General features: G+C 40.5%; 2 long non-coding RNA genes across 5 annotated transcripts in view; both read left to right on the top strand.

Annotated features, from left to right (window-relative positions):
• Nucleotides 1-136: 136 nt before the first annotated feature.
• Nucleotides 137-23,333, top strand: part of LOC103417373 (uncharacterized) — a 39,520-nt gene continuing 16,323 nt past the window's right edge. Inside the window, exons 1-3 of one of the 3 annotated variants that reach the window (XR_011578411.1) lie at nucleotides 137-438; nucleotides 538-607; nucleotides 1,022-1,150. This is a non-coding gene — a long non-coding RNA (uncharacterized lncRNA). Of the gene's footprint in view, nucleotides 439-537; nucleotides 608-684; nucleotides 801-1,021; nucleotides 1,151-23,333 lie in introns of those variants that run through there. The other 2 variants (XR_011578409.1, XR_011578410.1) reach the window with 2 other exon arrangements.
• LOC139193880 (uncharacterized) lies at nucleotides 1,322-3,014 on the top strand. Of its 2 annotated transcripts, none has more exons than XR_011578407.1 (6): nucleotides 1,322-1,462; nucleotides 1,806-1,883; nucleotides 2,027-2,068; nucleotides 2,230-2,271; nucleotides 2,383-2,455; nucleotides 2,808-3,014. It is a non-coding gene; the product is annotated as an uncharacterized lncRNA (long non-coding RNA). The 2 variants fall into 2 exon arrangements; XR_011578408.1 differs by lacking the exon at nucleotides 1,322-1,462 and adding an exon at nucleotides 1,572-1,709.

Here is a 23,333-nt window from a genome sequence, read left to right as displayed (position 1 = left end):
TGACTTTTGTTTAGGATTATCTACTGTAAAAAGTCGTTTTTGCCCTTCCTCTCCACCTGTCCACCTTCGTAGCGTCTTCTGGCATCTTTCTTCCCTTTCTTTTCACTATTTTTCCTTCTGTTGCTTTTCACTTCCCTTCCTCTAATTCGAGTTGGATTGTTTTGGCTTCTGTGGTTTTGGTTTCGTTTGCTCCCTCTCCCTTTTTCTCTGTTGTTCTCTCTCCCAGAAACCCTTCTTTCTTCATTTGCCGTTATCGTCCAACTCCGATTTAGCTACCCTTCGTCAACTCCATCTACTTTAATTTTCCTGCATAGCTTTCTCTCCGAAGCTCCAAATTCTTGGCCAAACAGAACAGCGAACTTCCCGGTGGTCACCAGCTCCAGTTTGAGGTCGAGAAGCACTCGGTCAACGACGTCCCCGACGCCAAGATTTCGTAAGGTCTCAATATCGAACTGGTTTGATTTTTGTGTACCTGATTTAAATTTTTTTGGTGATTTGCTTTTGGCTGTCTCATCTGGTTTGATTTTTGCTTTTCAGGAAACGTTGATCTTCGAATATTGGGGTTTTTGTCTGCAAGCTTGCAAGGCTGCAAGCCCTTTGTGATCAAGTATGTAATTTTTTCTTTGATTAAATGTTTTTGTTTTCAGTTTTGTAAGCATTCATCTTTTACTAATTGTCTAATAGCTTCCATGGGATCTGCCCTATGTTGTTACTTCGCGGTTACCTCCGTTGGGGTTGAAAAACCCACAAACGCAATGTAAGTCTGAAAACTAATCAAAAGGTTGTAGAAATTTTAAATTGTTTTTTTTATCATGAAGGTTTTTAAAAATTCGGATCATGTTTGCATTTTTATCCAATCTCATGCTCTAGCAATGCTTACAAAGATGACTGTTAGATAATCAAAGGACTCTGGAATGGTAGAAAACGCAAAAGGTCTGCAAGATTGAGTTTTATTTGTTTTGTTTCATTGAATATAGATAGGAATTCAAAGAATGATAAAAATTCTTACATTTTGTTCCAGAAGTTGCAATTTAATCCTACATCGACAAATTTCTCGGACGGCCACTGACTAGACCTTGACATTCAGATTCAGTGGCTAGATTGGCAACAAATTTATTGGGAAATGCATCTTCAAAGGTATGCCTCTGGAGCAAATTTAAAGGTAGGAATTTTTAATTTTTCGTGAAATCAATGTTTTGTGGAAGGAGTTTATAATAGATTGGTTGGACAAGTACATAGTGTTTGTTTGGTTGAATGTAGAAAGGAATTTGGAAGAATTATGAAAGTACTTGCATTTTGTTGCAGGAGTTGGAACTTCAATGTTGCATGGAGGAAATTGTCATAAGCATTTTGTTGCAGGAGTTGGAACTTCAATGTTGCATGGAGGAAATTGTCATAAGTTCGGTGGCCAGAGCTTGACGTTGGCATGACAACAAATTTACTTGCAAATGCATATTCAAAAGTATGCTTTTTTGTTGTTTCTTGGTGGAAGATTGATTAGCGATGATTGCTATTGTTTATTCATGGTTGATTGAGCATTTTTGTTATATGAAACCATAAAGAACTGTTGCCTCGATGCTAAGTTTTTTTTATTTTATTTCTTGATGCATTTCTGTTTGAGGTCGCACTTGGAGCGATGGCAAGTGCCTTCGCCCATGAGCGGTAGGTCTCGGGTTCGAGACTTGGGAGCAGCCTCTCCATAAATGGGGGTAAGGCTAGCCGACATTCACCTCTCCCAGACCTTGCGTAAAGCGGGAGCCTTGTGCACTGGGTACGACCTTTTTTTATGCATTTCTGTTGATTAGGCACATATGGACCGGTTGATACGAAGCGCATCTGTGGAACAATAGTTGCAACAAAGAAGGGTGGAGCAGGAAGGGAAGGCAAGATTTGTCTAGAATACACAATGATGTTTTTAATTACAAGAAATGTGCATTTTTTTCCAGTCAAATTCTGCTTTTGTTCTGACTCTTTTCCATACTATATACTGATTCTATTTTTTAATTTTTGGTTTTTCTTTGATTAGCTGGGGAATTACAATCAAATGATGAATCTTCAGTTTACCTGGGTAAGCATTTTTTTCACATATAATTTGGCTTACCATTTTAACTGTCAAACCATGTTGTTTTAGTTCATGCTACTAATCATGCAGTCAGTAGATTTATATATACAACAACGTTTAAGTGCTAATTGATTACTAACATAATGCGGTCTTTACACAAAAAGCAGTGGATTCTCAAGAGGGGCTTCAATGTACAGAAGAATTACAAGGTCTTATTAGCTATTCATAATTTTATATAATAATTTAGATAAAATATAGATGAGAAATAATATATATACCAAATAAAAATCTCTTTGTTTTGTTTCTTCTCTATGTAGCAGACGTCATCAACATGGAAGATGGATAGCCAGGATTGGAAAGGTTGCTGTAAATAAGGATCTCTTGGGACATTCAGTGAGTGATTTTTCAAACTTTATTTGCTTTTTGTATCTAAAAAATTTCCTAATATTTTTAATATAATCAGTGAAACCACGATTTCATGTACTAGCTAGCTACTAGGATGCTTGGTTTTTAATATAATCAGTGAAATCACCAATTTCTTAATGTTGAAGTGTTGAATGATGATAAACAAATACCAAATAGTCGTACAAATTATCCGGAAGTTGAAAACAATAAAGGGCAAAGATATTTTCAAACTGTGTATGACTGTCACACATAATCAATTACATCACTGCTTTATTTTATATGGAAAATAACCAAACAAATGCAAACTCAAAGAGTGATTATTTCATAACTTTGCCTGCAGTCAAGCAAGTATTCAGTTTTATGTCCTCCGGCGACCATTGACCGATTGGAAGGTTACTGCTTGTAGTAGGCGAGAACACTATATACGGTCTGTATGATGGTAAGAATGAGAACAATGACGACCGCATTTGAAACTGACCAGATTGACGATGGATTGTATAAATAATCCCTTTTGATCCCTGCAAGCCAATGACGGTCATAATATCTATCCACATCGTTTGCCAGTCTAAAGGAACGAGATACATTCAGTGTCATTGCAAAGCCTTTTGAACAAAAAAAAAAAGAAAAGAAAAAGTGTCCTCCTTGCTCGACTCGGTGTCTATAATTCCTTTCTGAATGAGACGGTCTAAATCTTTGGTAGAATTGATGAGCTGATTGAACATCGTGGCATAAGACAAAATGTAACGGTGCATAAATGAACACTGTTCGTAGGCTATGAGATTTCTGAGAGTGATTCTGTGTTCACACGAATTTTCATCCATGGAATTTCCATCACTCCCTTTTCGAAGTTGAAAGTTATGTTCAACGAACATATATGCAGTGGTGCACATTGAATTGGACTCCAATTTCCTCAAGATGTGTCACTGAGGGAATAGCAGTCCAGTATCCGTAACGCATCTCCTCAGTGTCCTCATTCCACGTTGATGATCCAACAAGCAAATCTCTTACGTCATCATTCCTCGTTGATGATCCAACGAGCAAATCTCTTCCATTGGTGAGTAAATGTCGTCTAAATTGCCATGTCGTCCTTTGCTTATCCATGAATTTGTATCCTAAGTAATAAATAATAAGCGGATTATTCATAATTTCGCAAGTTTGGACCAAAGTAAGTTCATGTAGAGAAGACTTGTCTGATGTTATTGTGAGGTTGAATAAGCAGTCGACAACTTTCCACGGAAGCTGGTTTTCAAGCAGAAACAAGTCGTTTTGAACTCTCGACAACATCCCTGGCAGACTCAAAACACCATAAGGATCACTATCTTTATTCATCATGCATGCGCGGATAACTTGTATAATAAAGCAACCATCGACCACCATCATTTCTACAAACTGATCGCTACTCAGATGATCAATCTTTTCGTCATAGCAGCTACGAATAAACTCTTGGGAACTTTAACGAAAAACACCGGTACTGTTCACTTTAACGAAAAACCACATTTTTACACTAAAAAGTCAATCTTGGTACTATTCACTTTACCCTTTATTTTGTCCTTATCATTAAAACTCAAAGTTTTCAAGCCCTTTTCATTAGTTTTCCTTAAACTCTTCTCTACTTCTAATTTCTTTGACAAACTTCACCAAACTGGTGTCTGGAGTTGGTTTGCGATCGAGGAGGCGTTGCAAATTCCATAGCTTAATTTGTTCCATAGCTTGCAACATTTTTCCTCCGGGGTGATACGGCCCGATTGAAACCACTTGTGGAACAAAAGCATTTTCATTGTCCCAGACAAGTTTATTAGGGACTCTAAATATGCAAGTAGGATCTGCTTCTGATAATTTGTGGGGAAGCTTTGTTTCGATGAGAGTTGCTAATAATTCATCTTCATTGTTTTTGTTTCCGCTCAAAGTTTGGTTACCCACAACACTCATGTCAATCTCACATCATTCTCCATCCTCTCTTACTTCAATTACAGGGAGCGATCACAGTTTGCATTGCTCTCATCAGATGAGTCTGTCATCGTCAAATCTTTCCGACACCCAATGTGACTTGCCTAATCCGGAATTTTATATTAACAAGAACAAAAATTACAAAAAATATCAAATACATTAATTAATTAAAGGCCTACCAAATTTATTATTGGAACCATACAAAAATTTTATACTGCTAGTTTAATGTATTTATTACATAAATAACAATCCATCCAATATATTTATGCCTCCTTAGTAATATCTTTTTAATTACTGGAAAAATAAATTAAAAGATATGAATTATATGCCAAGGATGGAGAGATTTTTTCAATGTGACTGACACACGAGGTGGTACATCATTTGTCATTATACAAATGGTGAGACATGTGTGTTAAAAAATTAGTAACTTAAAAAATAAAATTTCCCACCACTTACATAAAAACACGTGGTGTACCACCGTGTTCCCATCACAATCAAAAATTTCTCCCAAGGATGATAGGCTTGGGTTAACATCCAAATATATATAGAGGTTTCTCTTGAAATTGTAGAATTTGATGATTTTGAAAGCATGAATTAAAATTATTCAATGGTTGGACTTAATGGGGCATTTAAACTTGAGGGCCTAAAAAAATACTCTTTATATTATAATCTGAAAGTTTTGAAATATATTATTGGTCCAAATTTTAATACTCTATACATATTAAAAAAAAAACTCTTTAGATTAGTTATATGTATATGTATTAAAATCAAATGACTATAATCTATATTCAATGAGAATTAGGTCTTATTCAAAGATGATAATCAAATTTTCTGTTTAATTTACAGAATAAGTTTTTCCTATAAAAAAAAGTGATAAGTCCAATGTTATAATGTTGTGCACTGATATATGTTGATTAGAGAAGATTAAGGCATTAACAATATCAAAATTAGGGCTGGAAAAAAAAATCCCAAAAATCCCAAACCAAACCAAAAAAATCCCGATCCCAAACCAAAATTACCGAAATTTTCGGGATGTAATCCCAAACCAAACCGAAAGTTTCGGTATGGGATTCGGTATTGCATTTCATTTTTTCGGTATTCCCATACCGAACCGAAAAAAAAAATATATATATATATATATAATTATTTAATTATAAGAGAATTATTTCAACCGTTGATTGTTTTGGATTTAATCTGTGTCGTTGATTTCTTTTTTAGGTCAGATCACATTTCATTCCTCCGTTCATTTGTTTCGAAGTGCAGCCCCCTGACCCTTAGCCTCCGGCCCTCACATCCCTCACCAGACTGAGAATTTCCAGTTCTCTCTCGCTCTCCATAGTTGCTGACAGAAACAGATGCTAAAGGGAATCAGGACATCAGAACTTGATTGGTAATCTGCAAATCCACGAGGTGGGTTTTTTCGAATATTCAAATCTTATTAGTTTGAACTTTTGGTGTTTTGAGGAAATTTTTGTGATTATTTGGTTGTGAAATTTAGGATTTTGGCAACATGGGTCGGTCCAAATCTGATTAGGGAGGGCTCTCTGATCAAAAGGGAGCTATTTTTCTGTAAATTTGAGAGAACCCAGGAGGTAGGATTTGTTATTGTGGACAAGTTAATATGCGTTGCAGCTGCTTTGGTGCTTCGGTTGCTGAGAGGAAAAGGAAATCTGGTTCTGGTCAATTTGGCCATGATCCTGATGGTACGGACATGGTTAAATGTTCCCACTTCCTGGTTTTGTTATTTTTTTTACCTCCGTACTGTGGTTTTTTTGTTCATTGGATTCTGCGGATCATCATTGTTATTGTGATTGATTGATTGTTATGTGTGTTTCATAGAGAATGTGCTGGAAAATATCAAGGTTTTCTCCTACAATGAATTAAGATCCGCGACGGATAATTTCCATCCGAGTAATAAGATCGGGCGAGGCGGTTTTGGAACTGTGTACAAGGTACTTAGATTATGCATTTGTCTTGTAATAGTTATAATTGGGAAGTTTGCACCAATTATAGAGAATTCATGATATCTGTGGTTCGAATTATGTTAGTTGTTTTCGATTCCAAATTTGTTGCAATGACTAATGAGTTGGCTCAAAATATCAAGCAATTGGGTTTGCGTTTTAAGAACACTTCAAGTTCTATCCTTATGTTTTTCTAACACATAGATGTAATGTTTGGTCTGCTAAAAACTCTCAACTGTAGTTCAAGATTTGAGAAGTGCAGCCCCCTGACCCTTAGCCTCCAGCCCTCACATCCCTCACCAGACTGTCGAATTCCGACCAGCCACCGGCCCACCACCACACCATACTCTTGTCTCTGACTCTCCAGCCTTCCTTCACCACACAACCACCACTCTCTCTCGCGATCTCTCTCTCTCATGGTCACAGAACTGCATTGATTAATGTTTGAGTTCCATTCCATTTGTAAGTTGTAACTCCATGTAGGTGGAATATTTTCTTGTCCTAGACTGTATCTTTGTTACGTTGCATTTGCTAATTATTTTCTTGAATTATTATTGTTCAGGTTGTTTTTCTTGAATCATTTATTCTCGAGCAGCTTTTAAAGGTTTAGCATACAAGCGCTACAAGTAAGTGTTGAAAACTCTTGTTTGTAGGTTCCAACTTTCATGTTTGTATTATCTTTGTGGGGGTGGGGCTACTTATATTCTCCTAGTTTAGAAACGAGCTGGTTTTTATTTGCTTCCTAGTTCAAATTCAAATACACGATACTTCTATGTTGAATGCTCAGATTTTTGAACCATTGATTTTATTTATTGTTTGGAATTTGGATATATGCTGAACTGTGGTTGTGATATATTAATGTGCATTGTTATTTTATTTGTTAGGATGGACGGATCTAGTAGCCAATCTAGTACACATATGGTCTCGGTATTAGGAAAGCGAAAACAAACCCAACCTAGTAGTACCCTTCAACTAGGCACTCCCTCACCTCAAGATTATTTGCATAATGATTATTATGAAGATTGTTGGGATGATGATCCGGATGTGGAGGAGGATATTGCATTAGAACAAATAGAAGAAGAGGGGGAAGAGGGGGAAGAGGGGGAAGAAGAAGTAGAAGGGGATGGTCCTCCTCGAAAAAAGGGCAATAGGAGAAAGGGTCCAAGTCCGGTGTGGAATGATTCTAAGAGGGTAACGATCACCGATAATAATGGGGAGAAATCTTACATGGCCGAATGCAAGCATTGCAAACTCTTAGTACCGGCATATCCTATAACTCATGGGACAACGGGAATTCTTAAGCATTTGAGGAAATGTCCGGGTTCTAGTCTCTTTGAGAATGTGGATCTGAACCAACCTACATTGACACAAGCGAAGATGGGAGGTCCGGTTGTCACTCACACTTTCAATCAAAAAAGACTTGATAGGAGATGTGTGAGGTGGATTATAATAGCGGAGATGCCTTTTAGGGTGGTTGATCAAGAGGACTTTCGAGATTTTATTCGTGACTTGAATCCAAAGTACAAACTTCCTAATAGGCATAAGGTGGTGGCGGCGGTTTTGGAGTTGTATGTTGAAGAGAAGGCAAAAATAAAAAGTGTGATTGAGGGGTTGAGAGTGAGTATTACAACCGACACTTGGACCTCAATTCAAATGATAAACTACATGGTCATCACGGCTCATTTTTTGGACACTAATTGGGGGTTACATAAGAGGATCCTAAACTTTGTCCAAGTTACTTCTCATAAGGGTGATGATATTGGAAGATGTCTAGAGGTTTGCTTGAATGATTGGGGCATAGACAAGGTGTTTAGCATTACCGTTGACAATGCTAGTGCAAATGACACCGCTATTGCATACATGAAAAGAAGACTCAAGTCAAATGGTACTCTTTTACTTGATGGGGCTCACTTGCACATGAGGTGCGCTTGTCACATCCTCAATTTGATAGTTAAGGATGGAATGACGGAGCTTAGTAGGGAGATTGATGCCATAAGAAATTGTGTGAAGTTTATACACTCATCCCCGGCAAGGTTGGAGTCTTTTAGGGAATATTATGTCTTGTTGAGATTTGATAGGATGTCAAGTATTCCTTTTGATGTTGTCACAAGGTGGAATGCCACATATCAAATGCTTAATAGTGCTTTCAAGTTTAAAGAAGTGTTCTCTAAGATGGCATTTGAATGTGACTCTTTTATTGCTTACTTTAAAGAGGAGGTCTCGAAAGAGGTTGATGGGGTGACAAGAAAGGCTAAGCGGGTGGGTCATCCGGAGGTGGATGATTGGGAAAGGTCGGTGAGTTTTGCTCACTTTCTCAAAAAATTTTATGATGCCACCTTGACATTGAGTGCAACCCTTACTCCAACGTCACACTTAATACTTAGCACGGTGATTGCCTTGCAAGTGGAGATAGAAGAACAAATTTCAAACGCCTCTAATTCCACTTTGCAAAGTGTGGCTACCTCAATGAAGCTCAAGTTTGACAAATATTGGGGTGACATTGAAAAGGTGAATCCTATTCTCTTTGTGGCCCAATCACTCGACCCGAGGTACAAATTTGATATGTTAGAGACAAATCTAGAAGAGCTCGGCTATGGATGTGACAAAATAAAGGAGGAGAAAGTAAGGGTTAAAGGTTATGTAACCGAGTTGTATAATGCATATAAGGAGGGAGTGGTCCTTAGTAGTACTAGTAGTAGTGGTAGTACTAGTAGTAGTGCTACCTCAAATGTGGAGCAAAGGTCAATTGTTGTACTAGATGATGGGGCGGGGGGTGTGATGGTAGATATTGATGTTGCTTCAAGGATGGCAAAGAAGATCCAAAGAAAGAGAGCGGAGGCACAACAAAATGAGATAGCCAATGGAGTGGATATGTACTTCAATGATCCACATCAAAGCCTAACATATGAGGGTTTCAATCTTTTGGATTGGTGGAAAGGAAATTGTGGTCAATATCCAATTCTTAGTAAAGTTGCTAAGGATGTATTGGCCCTTCCTAGTAGCACCGTTGCTAGTGAGAATGCCTTTAGTCTTGGTGGGAGAGTTGTTGATCATTTTAGAGCTTCCTTAACACCTAAAACGGTTGAGGCTTTAGTGTGTACTAGTGATTGGCTTAGAGGAAAAGAATTTTGTTTCTACAAGGAGCCTACCCTTGACGAATTATGTTTCTACGAGGAGCTTGAATGCTTAGAAAGAAGTAAGTAAACAATTTAATTTCATCTTTTATTTTTTTAGTATTTATTATCTATTAGACTATAATTTAATGTAAATGATTTGTGGTTTATTGTTTTAGACATGGCTAATTTGGGAGGTGAGGAGAATACAACACAAGAAAATGAAATGCCACCTCCACCTCCTCGACCACCTCAAGTACAAGTTCAACAACGTCAAAATCAATCACTACCTCCACGACCACGACCACCCATTGTAAGGGGAAGGGCTCAACCATCAATATCAAGGGGAAAATTACAAGTGCCAACAAGAAGGGGCCGAAGGGGCCGAAGAGGTCAACAATCTTCATAAACTTGAAACTTTGTTTTTTTGCTTTTGGTTTGTAACTTAATTATTAAAACTTTGGATTGTAACTAATTTTTTTGCTTTTGGGTTTGTTACTTTATTTATTTTAAAACCTTGGCTTGTAACTAATATTTTTGCTTTTGGATTTAGTACTTAATTTATTTTTATTGCATGCATGTGTAATAGAACTTGATTGATGTTACCCAAAACTTTGTGAACCCTACATTTTCATAACAACACAAATTGGTAGACCTGGGCTAACATCAATTATCCCAATAATTTTTTTATTTGATTGAATCAAGTTAAGCCCATATGGGACTGTTACATTCAGTGGGCATGGCCCAATATTAGGTTTTTGTCCAATTTGACCAATATTAGTTTTTTTTGTCCAAAAGCCCAAAAGCCCAAAAGCCCAAAATTATTTCGGGATTCCCAATTTGTCCCGAAATCCCGAAATTATTTCGGGATTCGCCGAAAATTGGGATTCCCGAAAATTTGGTTTGGGATCGGTATTGAAATTGAGATTCCCGAAAATTTCGGTATGGGAATCGGGACAAGGGTTTCGGTATGGGATCCCATACCGAACCACCCCTAATCAAAATGCTATTTTTAAATCCATGCCTCCTCCAAATGCTTTTACATCTTAAGATCGAAGAAAATGGTGCCTGGAATAAACTTTGAAACTCAGATACTTTTCACGTTTCATTTGGTTTGTAATTTAACTCGTATTTGATTTGTAACTTAGCGTTTATCTTAAATTTTGGTGCATGACTTGAGTTACTAAATATGTGTGTAATGTGAATTAATTTTTATTGTTGGTAGTAGATATATTAGATTACTTCAAAGTTTAAAGACTCACTAGACACTTTTTAACTTTTAAAAATAGGTTTTGGGCTAAAAAGCCTAATTGAAGGCTTAAACAAGATTTTGGGCTAAAAACATCATTGAATAGAATTGAAAACAAAATAGATTTAGGGAAAAGTAAAAAAAAAAAAACAGATGGCCCAATAAGAATGGCATTGTCGTTACCATGCTATGCTAACCGAATATTTAGTATACCAAAATTTGATATATTAAAAGTTTGGTATTGTCACATCCCGACCCGGGCTCCTACCACATCCCGGGCTGGACTCCACCGTAGCACGATATTATCCGCTTTGGGTCCTGACCACACACTCACGGTTTTTTTTTCTTAAGAACTCACACGAGAATTTCCCAGTGGGTCACCCATCATGGGATTGCTCCCGCACAAACTCATTTAACTTCGGAGTTCCGATGGAACCCAAAGCCAGTGAGCTCCCAAAAAGCATCGTGCTAGGTATAGATGTGAATATACATATAAGGCTTACATGATTCTCACCCTTGGGCAATGTGGGATCTTACAATCCACCCCTCTTAGGGGTCCAATGTCCTCGTCGACACACATCCGACTAAGGATTGGTTCTGATACCAAATTGTCACATCCCCGCCTGGGCCCCCACCACATCCCGGGCTCGACTCAACCGTAGCACGATATTGTCCTCTTTGGGCCCCTACCACTCCCTCACGATTTTGTTTCTTGGAATTCACACGAGAACTTCCCAATGAGTCACCCATCATGGGATTGCTCTCGCACGAACTCGCTTAGCTTCAGACTTCCGATGAAACTTGAAGCCAGTGAGCTCCCAAAAGGCCTCGTGCTAGGTAGAGATGAGAATATACATATAAGGTTTACATGATCCTCACCCCTGTGCAATGTGGGATCTTACAACCCAATGTGTGTCGGCCAACACAGCTCGATTCGGAGTCCTAGTGGACTTTCCAAGTCTAGGTGTGTCAGGTATGCTAGTGGTGTTGAATTTTTCCATACAAAAAGTTTGGTATGATAATTATGTTACGGTAACAGTACCAAACCTTCTTTTAGCCCTAGCAAGACCACTCAATATAGGGGTCATTGGGCATGGTTATGTGACGAAATTACTTAGTTGAGTTTCTCCCTCACAGCCTTGACACCAATCTCTCATTTGAGTTTGAATCTAGCAAAGTGTAGGTAGGGGTGGGCAAATGGGTCTTGAACCTGTGGGTAACGACGGGTCGGGGCAGGTCTAATTTTAGCTTTTATATCATTTAGTTTACAAGATTTTATTATCATTTAGCTTACAAAATTTTATTTACAAATTTAGCGACGAGTCTTGAACCCACGAGTAGCGACTGGTCAGGGCAGGTCACAATTTAATTATCAACTTCTATATCATTTAGCTTACAAAATTTTATTTACAATTTTAATCTCCTTAGCATTACCCAACTTAAAATATCTTATTTACAAATTGAAAGGCAAAAAAGTCTAGACCCTTATCTAGTTTCTAGAGGCGACGTTTCGATTATATCGAGTTGAGAGCTTAATTTGTTCCATAAGACAAATAGTTTTTATGAGATTTATTTAAGACTATATTATGTAAACTAAGTTCGGTGGCTTTTGGTGTCAGATCTTCAATATGTTTGGGTCAAATATTAAGGTATGTAGGAAAAACCAAAAAAAAAAGAAAAAAAAGAGTAGTGCTACATTATACCGCACTTGTATTATTATTTTTAATTAGAGATAAGATTCACAAACACATGTAGATCTCATCTTTGTTAGAAATATGATACAATGTGATAAGAGTATAATTATAAAAAAAAAATTGCAGAAAGTTAGTGTTCGTCGCAGGAATCTCCTGGCGGACGAGCACACAGCTCCCCTGGGAGAATGGCGTCGGTTGAGGGTATCTGTCGTACTTCTGCTTTCTTCTCGGGCTCGCTCGGGCAAGCCTTTGTCGGGCAGATCTTGGTCGGGCAAGACACACTTCGGGCAAGGCTCGTCGGGCAGTTCTGAAAGAGAAGGACATAGTTAATTTGAAAGGGTGCCTTTGTGGGGCCTTAGGTGTAGGCCTTAAGTCTCAATCAAGATTAACTTTGTCGTGCTCAGGCGTGCCACTGCCATCTTCAGTATGGCAGATGTTGAATGGGTGTTAAGCTTTGATTGAATATGTATACGCCCGAGAAACCAAGTTAGATATAACAGGTGCCTTTGTGGGGCCTTAAGTATAGGCCTTGAGGCTTCCTGTCAAACTAAACCAGCGCTTGGATGTATCATATTTGGTCTTTTATGGTTGCCAGAGTCTTATCACTATTATACCTTTGATTATCTGAATCCAAGAGGTAGGACGAACCCAAATGAGTGCCTTTGTAGGGCCTTAGGTATAGGCCTTTAGGCTTCCCATCAGAGTTAATCCTTATACTCGGACCAACTAGACCGCAACATGAAATGAAGCTAAATAGATGCCTTCGTGGGGCCTTAGGTGTAGGCCTTGAGGCTTTCTATCAGAATTCACTCCATGCTTAAGCCTTTTCTACGAATCAAGATATAATAGCAACAAAACGGAGAAATAGATTGATTACTTGTGCCCCAAGTAACTTCGGACTTCTCGCTTATCAAGGATTGTCGTGGATGGGTTGAGTCCACATAGAGTTCTTTTTTATGCCTTGAGGCCAAGGGCTTTTAAACTGATCTTTAAATTACATGCCCGCCGGGCTTAAGACTTAGATCTGATTTGAACTCTGACGCGATTCAGATCGGATTCAAGTGCTGAAGACTCATTTTCATTATGACTTTGCTAGAAATAACTTGTATATAACTGGGAATATATAACATGTTATTGTGCTTTTAAAAGGAAGAAAAGACAAAGCCAGAGCAAAGATAGTCGGGTAAGTTTGAACCTTATCGGCCAAGGCTGAACTTCTTACAAAATCTATCTTTGTGGCTCTGTCAGAGGTCTGAAAGCTTTTAGAGGGGTTGACGGGGGAGAAGAGGATACAAAATGAATCGATACCACCATGAACAAGGTAGCAGAGCTATTACAGGGGTTTGGGAAGGTTTATCCCGAATGGGATGAAGGCTTGTGTTAACTACAGCTTCGTTGAAGGCAAATCTGGCTTGAGCAGAGTTTTGGCTTTTGTTTGTTTGTTTGAGTGTCCCTAATTCTGTCTTCTCTTCCTCCTTTTATAGACGACTTCAGCTTGGGTTCCTGTAGCAATAGCGGTGCCCGAATGCGGTTTGGTGATGACTCACTAACTTTTTTACATGAATGCCACCAATAAAGTACTTTATTGGGCTGTGTAGTGACTGAATAGCCTACCCCCTGTGGTCTTTGAGCAGGTAAGCAGGTGGCCTTTGTAACTTGTGCCCAGCCGAAAGCCTCTTTCCTGCCTCCTAAGTTTTCCTCTGGGCCTTGGGTTTGGGCCGACTTTCTCTCTGGCCCAAAGTTCAGATTTTATCCCAAACAGTGCCCCCTTCAATTGATGTTAAGGTTGGGATCCCAGGCGCCAATATTAATTGAAAGAGACCCCTGTTTTAAACCCTTAGAACTCTTAGAACCCTTGTGAGTGAACTTCTCCGTTCTCTGTGTTTCGTAAAAAGAAAACCTTCTCTGATAGAACAAAACTTCCCCAATTCTTTCATCATTTCTTTCTCGTTGTCCGACGAGGTTGCATCTTTACCGTTCTCCTTGTTTTTCTTCCCCACGACCTTCATTAAATGGCCTCAGGATCCGGCCAAACCCTACCATCCTACGAGTCTGGTGAAGGAATTGCCATTCTACGCCGTCTGCTCAACGGGCTGCATCGTCCACGGGCAGGTCTGCATTCTGAACTCTTCTTTGAGATACATGGGGTTCAATCTTTGGGTCCTGCCTGGATTTCTCGGGTTCCCTCAGTAGTAGAGAGTAATATGCCTAGGGGAAACTGGTTTACCCCAAATCCTTATTTGGCCGACTCGGGCATTTCTTCTTCTAAGTGGTATTTTCATCGTCGAGGCTTTCCCTTGGTAAATGATCTTGCCTGGGCCCAGTGGATTGACGAATTGGAACCTTCCTTCAAGCAGAAATGGATGAGTAACGGCATCTACGAACTGATTATGCTTTCGAATATTTCAATTACCCCTAAGCCCGAATTGCTTGCTTCTGCCCTCCTCTTTTGGAATACGGGCACAAACACCTTCGATTTCCGTATGGGTCCCATGTCTCCCACCATTCTTGATATGGCCCAAGTCTTCGGGTTGAGGCCATTGGGCAGGGTGATAGATGTTACTCAATATTGGATTCCATCCTCTACCACCGGGGGCTCAAGTTCTTCCACCTACTTCCTTCCTCTCAGCTATAACTCAGTTACTTTCAAAAGTTATGGGACCTCCTTTAAAGGATTCATCCCTTTTGTCAAGAAGAACTTCGGGGCAGGCTCTCCTCAAGCCGACAAAGATCAAGAGCATATGTACTTTCTTCTTTACTGGCTTAACAAGCACGTCTTCCCCAACAAATCCAAGGGGGTACGGGTAGAATGGATCCCCTTGGTAGAGGTTCTTCACAATTTTGATGATGTTGCCACAGGTCCATTCCTTCTCTCCCATCTCTATCACCTTCTTTTTGACATGACCCGGGATGAGCCCTTTGAGACCAATTTGAACGGCCCCATCTGGATGATACAGATTTGGCTACAATGGTATTTTCCAGAATTTCGGGCTATCAATCTAGAGTTTCCAGAGGGTGTGGCTCCTGCCCGAATCCTGGCTGAAGCTCCTCCTGTAGATCACTCCACCTTTGCATGCTTCTACTTTTTTCGAGTCTGCAGGACTCGGTCAGACTTGGAATGGGGTGCATCGGTCTTGAGGAGATATCCTTGGTTTTCTGACCAAGCCTTCCAAGATGCCCCTGGTGAGGATGCTGCTCCCTTCTGCAGGGAAAAGTTTATCAGCTGTATTCAGCCAAGAGACTTGGCCTGAGGGGTCCGGGGAAATCGGTATGATCGAGGCTTGGAGGTGTATCATCCTAACTTCTGCAGCAGGCAGTTAGGATTTAGGCAATCCATACCTGTCCCATTCTTCGACTCCATCCATTGTGGCACTTCATTTCGGTTACAGACTCCTTCTGAAGCAATATTTCGAGCTGCCCGCCGTAGTTTGGACGTGATGAGCCAAGCAGCCCGACATTCCGTTGTTCTTAATTTCGAATGTACCTCGCTGTTTTCCTCTTGGTGGGAGGAAAGGTGGACTAGAAAATACGGAGGAGATTTGAAAGTGAACCACGATCGTATTTTCAGCCAGCTTTCTCTTAAATCATATCCTAGCTCGAGCGAGCTTGCAAATTGGAAAGATATGATCCAAGAGAAAAACCGATTACTCCTAATAGGTGACTTTCTTCCCATCCGATTTTGCTTTCCTTGTTGTTTACTTTCCTCACTCTTACCTATTTCTGCAGCTTCAGTTGATACTGAATCCGAAGCCATCGAATCAGAGAATGATTCTGCTGATGCCGCAGTTCTTCATGGTGCTGCAGCAGAAGCTGAAAGGCGGGAAGCCTGGGAAGGGACAGACGTCTCAGAATCTCTTAGGGATTCAGGAGCCGAAGAAACAATTAAAGAAATAGCCAAAGATACGACCAAAGCGTCTAAACGAAAGAGGGTGGCCATAACTAAAACCACAATCTCTGATCCAGCACTTCCTTCAGCAACCACACGACCAATTCTTACCCGAAAGAGTAAGCGGGCAAGAGTCACCGTGCCTCCTAAACCAGCAGCCCCATCTGCTCCTGTTTCTGAAGCGGGTAAAGAGACAGAACAATCTTCCAGTGAGTCTCTCCTCTTCTGGATCAAATGGCTACCTTTCTCCCTTATCTGATTATCCCTTTATCACTCAACAGGACCTCAAGCTTCTAAAAGGTCAACCCTTGCTTCTAAGAAGGAATCACGAAGGGCTGCTACGCTTAAAGAGGTATGACTTCTATCTTTATACTTTCTTATTTTCAAACCTTTCTGAATTTTGAATAATTTGGCTTAGGCTACAAGGAAAGAAAATCTTTCTCCGCAACCTGCCCTAGATGCAACCCCTTCTTCTCAATTTGATCCTTCCACAGGAATCATGTTGCATTTTGGGGATGAGGATGATACTTTGGTGAGTTACTCTTTCTTTTCATTTCAACTTTGCACATTGCTACCCAAGTAACTCCTATCCATGTTCTTTACAGCCATCTTCGGGATATGAACCCCTTTCCCCGTCAGTGGCCTTGGATAAAGAACCCATAGTTCCTAAGATCCCTGTATCTTTAGACACAACTATTTCGCAAGCGCTTACTCGCCAGACGGTCGATGAACCTCCTTCTTCTCCTCAAGATCAACCTCAGGTGTTGGAATATTTTCTTCTTGTTTCTTCCTCTGGTGACCTTTTGCTGATCATCACTACTTTCTTCGGATACAACCAGGATGTAGGCACAGGTTCAGGCACAACTTTCCCATCTGTCGCTGGTGGTGAAAAATCTTCACCTCGACAAGGAGTTAGTGCATTCTCTGGTGAAACCCCGGGGTTAAGTCAAGTAACTTTCTTCTCTCCAAAGCCTCTTTTGTTTTGACTTGTGTATAGTTCATCTTGTCCTGATCCTGAAGTTTTGTAGCGAGCTTCCCCAAAAGAAACTTCCCCTCCTCCAATGGCCAGTAACCCAAGGTGCTTTCAACCTCCTTCTTCCTCTGGAGATGTTGACACCTCTCTGTCTAGAGATGAACCGATTGAACAAACAGAAATTGCCCCTTCCATAGGCATTATCTCACCAGAAGAAACTGTTATGCCGGACCCTTCTCCTTCCTCCTCTGATCCTGCCAAGTTGCCCAAACTTTTCGAAGCACTCGGGCGACTTGAGACGCGGTTGAAGTCTTCAAAGCAGGCTTCAACAAAATCTATGTCTTCGGAGCAGCAACAAATCTTTCAAACATGGGCAAAGAAAGAATTCACTGCCTCATTTAGCCTCAAGGCTCTCTGTGACCTCGAGAGAGTCATTACTGAGTTCTTTAAAAACGATCGCTTATCCAAGCCTCAGTATGATTCTTTCCTTTCTTTCTTTGAAAACTTAAGGGCCCTCAGGGAGCAACATCAGAGAGCAGACCGGCTGGCTAACCGGGCAAAATGCTTCATAGAGAGAGAATCGAGCTCCTCTACCCAAGTTAGTCGGCTGATGGAAGAGAGTATGCAGACCAAAGAACGGATTGAAGTTGTTTCTTCTGAAATTCAGAAGTTGGAGAGACAACTGATGATCCTTAAGGCGGAGCAAACAACTCTTCTGGATAACCTTGAGCAACAGATCGAAGGGGTGGAAAAAACGACTTCAGAGTTAGAGCAAACCAAGTCTGAACTTGTAAACAGCCATACTGTCTTGGCTGAACCAAATAGGATTTTTACCATCATGCGAACATACCATTCTAGAATAATCACCTTATGTGAAGATGTAAAGTTCTTGGAATAGAATTACTTTGTAATCTCTTTTTGTTTTAGAATGGATATGTAACATTCCTTCTGTTCTGCTCCATTTGGATAGGCCTCAGGCAACTCTATGCCCCATTGCCTACCTGCTTTTCTCCTCCATCTTTATTGTTGGCAATCTTAGCCCCTGCCCCCGGGTCCTTTCAATGGCATTTTACTCTGTTGATAACCCCGACTCCTTGAAAACGAGGTCGATCATGCTAATAGGAGCTTCGGGGAAAGGGTTAGTATCCACCATCATACTAGCCTGAGGTGAATCGAGTAGTAACTTCCCCTTCACTATAAGATCCTGTACCCAGTCCCTAAACTGGACACAATTGACTATAGAGTGGTTGAAGGTATAATGCAACTTACAATACTTCTTCCCCCTGAGTTCCTCGGGCTTGGGCATCTTTTTGGTGCTGTCGGGCAAAATGACTCTTGCCCGCACAAGTTCTTCATAGATTTCTGGCGCCTTGGTTAGATCGAAAGAATAACTTTGATACTTTGGGGGTTTCATGGGTACGAACCCACCATCATTCATCACGATCTTCTGGTCCTTGACTGGTTTGACTAACCCTTTGATCGTCAATGGCTTGAAGGGTGTGGTCATCTCAGCAGCACACACATCTATACTCTTCTCCTCATGATCATCTTTGCATTCGGGTCCGGCTTCCCCTACCTCTACATGGTGAATAGTAGCTTTATTTTTGTAGAACGGAGGAGTTTTGGAAGTATGTTTTACCTGCTGTTCCTCCTGTAACAGCCTCTCATACTTAGTAGCAGCAATCACCAACTCTTGTAGCTCATTAAACTGTGCATCATAGAACCTTTTTCTCAAAGGTAATTTTAAAGCCCTTTGAGCAATGGATATGAGCTGTGCCTGGTTGACAGGGAACTGACATCTCATCCTTGTCCTCCTGAACCTCATCATAAAATCTTCGGTGGACTCATGATCATATTGTTTCACTTCTACCAGATCATTAATGGTGAGCTCTGGCTCTATCCTGTAGAACTGTTCATGGAAAGCCATCTCCATTTGCCCCCAGTTAGCAATGGAATTGGGGGGTAATAGAGAATACCATTGAGATGCCAATCCTGCTAGTGAATTTCCAAACAACCTCAATTTGTAGTTTGGATTGTCCTCATACGCCACACAGTGATTAGAAAATTTGAAAATATGATCTCTGGAGGACACACTGCTATCTTCCCCTGTGAAAGTCGGGAATGCGGGCATCTTGAAATTAAGAGGGAATGGATTTAACTCATCGATATATTCAGGATATGGCTTCTGGTAGGTAACCCTGAATACTGGACGAACTCGAGGCTGGGCGTTTTGAATCACTGTTCTTCTTAACTCAGCCAATTCTTCTCTTAGTTGCTGAGTAGCTAAATTATCATTCTGGCCATGGATAACTGACTCAATCTTCGGACTCCGGTCATTGCCCGCGTTTGATTCCCTCCTGGTTTCAGATTTTCTCCAGTTAGATCCTCCACCTTTGTTGACCATCGGGGGTGGCCTATAAGGTAGAGGTTTATCTGACGTAGTAGTGGTTGTTTCTTTCCCGCTAGTTTCTCCAGCCGTGGCTGGCAGTCCAAACTTCATTCTTTCTTGTTCGCTCTGCCTCCTATTATTAAATGATAATAATGGGAAGCTGGGAAACTCCTTTTCTGAAGCTGACTCCATCACTGCTTGACTTCCTTCAGGTATCACCTTCTTCTTTCCCCTATCCTTTTCTTCTTCTAGTAGTGGAAACAAAGGAATGATTGGCTCACTTCTTATAACAACTGGACCCATTCCACTTCCTTGAGCACCCTTTGGAGTAGAGAACTCAAAGTCCAGCCTCCTTTGTAGATTTCCTGTAAGCATGCAGAGTCTGCTTACTTCTCCCTTAGTCTCCAAGGAAATTCTTTCCATGCTTTTCAACACTTGGATCATTGTAGCTTGCAGTTCTTCATTAATCCCTTTCCCCTGTGATTTCTCAGATGCAGTCGAACTACCTGAGACCACCTGTCCGGATGGGGATAAAGGATTTTCTGATTGTTCTGTCATCTGGAAAAGATCCTTCTTGGCTTCTTTTTTGGCAAGTTTATAGCTTCTCTTTTTGGACATGTAAGATCTTAGAAGTGTAGCTGTTTCTTGTCCCACTGGGCGTGCCAAAACTATGTTCGTCGCAGGAATCTCCTGGCGGACGAGCACACAGCTCCCCTGGGAGAATGGCGTCGGTTGAGGGTATCTGTCGTACTTCTGCTTTCTTCTCGGGCTCGCTCGGGCAAGCCTTTGTCGGGCAGATCTTGGTCGGGCAAGACACACTTCGGGCAAGGCTCGTCGGGCAGTTCTGAAAGAGAAGGACAGAGTTAATTTGAAAGGGTGCCTTTGTGGGGCCTTAGGTGTAGGCCTTAAGGCTCACAATCAAGATTAACTTTGTCGTGCTCAGGCGTGCCACTGCCATCTTCAGTATGGCAGATGTTGAATGGGTGTTAAGCTTTGATTGAATATGTATACGCCCGAGAAACCAAGGTAGATATAACAGGTGCCTTTGTGGGGCCTTAGGTATAGGCCTTGAGGCTTCCTATCAAACTAAACCAGCGCTTGGATGTATCATATTTGGTCTTTTATGGTTGCCAGAGTCTTATCACTATTATACCTTTGATTATCTGAATCCAAGAGGTAGGACGAACCCAAATGAGTGCATTTGTAGGGCCTTAGGTATAGGCCTTTAGGCTTCCCATCAGAGTTAATCCTTATACTCGGACCAACTAGACCGCAACATGAAATGAAGCTAAATAGATGCCTTCGTGGGGCCTTAGGTGTAGGCCTTGAGGCTTTCTATCAGAATTCACTCCATGCTTAAGCCTTTTCTACGAATCAAGATATAATAGCAACAAAACGGAGAAATAGATTGATTACTTGCGCCCCAAGTAACTTCGGACTTCTCGCTTATCAAGGATTGTCGTGGATGGGTTGAGTCCACATAGAGTTCTTTTTTATGCCTTGAGGCCAAGGACTTTTAAACTGATCTTTAAATTACATGCCCGCCGGGCTTAAGACTTAGATCTGATTTGAACTCTGACGCGATTCAGATCGGATTCAAGTGCTGAAGACTCATTTTCATTATGACTTTGCTAGAAATAACTCGTATATAACTGGGAATATATAACATGTTATTGTGCTTTTAAAAGGAAGAAAAGACAAAGACAAAGCAAAGATAGTCGGGTAAGTTTGAACCTTATCGGCCAAGGCTGAACTTCTTACAAAATCTATCTTTGTGGCTCTGTCAGAGGTCTGAAAGCTTTTAGAGGGGTTGATGGGGGAGAAGAGGATACAAAATGAATCGATACCACCATGAACAAGGTAGCAGAGCTATTACAGGGGTTTGGGAAGGTTTATCCCGAATGGGATGAAGGCTTGTGCTGACTACAGCTTCGTTGAAGGCAAATCTGGCTTGAGCAGAGTTTTGGCTTTTGTTTGTTTGTTTGAGTGTCCCTAATTCTGTCTTCTCTTCCTCCTTTTATAGACGACTTCAACTTGGGTTCCTGTAGCAATAGCGGTGCCCGAATGCGGTTTGGTGATGACTCACTAGCTTTTTTACATGAATGCCACCAATAAAGTACTTTATTGGGCTGTGTAGTGACTGAATAGCCTACCCCCTGTGGTCTTTGAGCAGGTAAGCAGGTGGCCTTTGTAACTTGTGCCCAGCCGAAAGCCTTTTTCCTGCCTCCTAAGTTTTCTCTGGTCCTTGGGTTTGGGCCGACTTTCTCTCTGGCCCAAAGTTCAGATTTTATCCCAAACAGTTAGATAGAAAAAACAAAAATTTTTATTCTAATCATTGTCTAAGGTTACTTTTTGAATAAAACCTTGTCTAAGATTAAAAACTAATTCTAATCCTTGGCTTTAATTGTAATTATTTAATATTAAATAGCTTGTAATAATTATTGAGTTTGAGTTTTTTGTCTGTAGGTTATTGATACCCATGAATAATAAAAATGTTATTTATCATTGATAGTTATTATTAAGTTCCCATAATAAGAAAAGTCATATATTATCGTATATTTTTTTTTGTGCGTGAATTTATCCATATATATGTGTATGCATATTACGTACATATGTATGTTTAGATACTATCAATACGTACCGAGACATTTGTTGACACACCCCGACCCGGAATGTCTACTAGGACTCAGAATTGAGCTGTGCTGGCCGACACCTGAAACGTGACGAAGCCATAACGTATGGTGACGTGGAAAATGTGAATAAATTTAAACCTAAAAGTGCCTAAGGACAAGAGTGCGTTGTGAGCGGGAATGAACCAATTTCACACGCGACGTCAGAGCATAAGTAAAGTACAATAGTGTGGGTAAGGATTATACCCTCAGAGGTAATCACCTATACTGAGATTCGTCAAGAATCCTCGTCGATACGAACTTTCAGCAGCTCAAACCTGGAGGGGCGAAAAAAAAAAAACAGAAAACGTGAGTGGGCAAAAGCAAAGCTTTTTAAAACCATTTCTCTTTCCAAAAATAATAACCCCTCACCATAAAACCCGTATAATTTCCTAGAAAATCGTAATACATACATATGTAGAAATCATGTTAGAGAGTAGTGAAACCAAGTATATGCCATGTCAAGTATCTCAGTAATGAAATAAGAAGCCAGGTGAAATAAATCAATGTAAAATGATATGTCAGCCAGAGGCACCTAACGTGACCTGTACAGCTGAACCTATAGCTCGTCTACCAATTCTTGCACACAAGTCGGAGCCACCTAATGTGGTCTGTATGACAGGTTGGGCGTAAATAAGTACGCTCAAGTGCTACGATCACGTGAAGGCTGTGAAAAGTATCGCAAGTCACCTACGAGTCGGAACCACCTAATGTGGTATGTACGATAGGCTGGCACCTCCCTTGGATCCAAGGTGAGCGTGTGGTGCAGGAGGTGAACGATCACGTGAATGCTAGGCTCTGGCCTCGAGCGGAGCACTAACACTGGGGTGCAGGATAATAAGCAAGATAATAAGCACTAAATGCATCCAATCATAAAGATATACACTGCAATTATTATCATCAATATGTACTCACCTGAAGCTTACTTGGATGTGCACAGTGTCACGCAATATTATGCATATCTATACTAATGCATAATGTAATG

Source organism: Malus domestica, chromosome 17 (genome assembly GCF_042453785.1).
Source record: "Malus domestica chromosome 17, GDT2T_hap1".
NCBI classification, from domain to species: Eukaryota; Viridiplantae; Streptophyta; class Magnoliopsida; order Rosales; family Rosaceae; genus Malus; species Malus domestica.
Note: the sequence above shows the minus strand (reverse complement) of the source record. Positions and strands in the feature narration are given on the sequence as shown.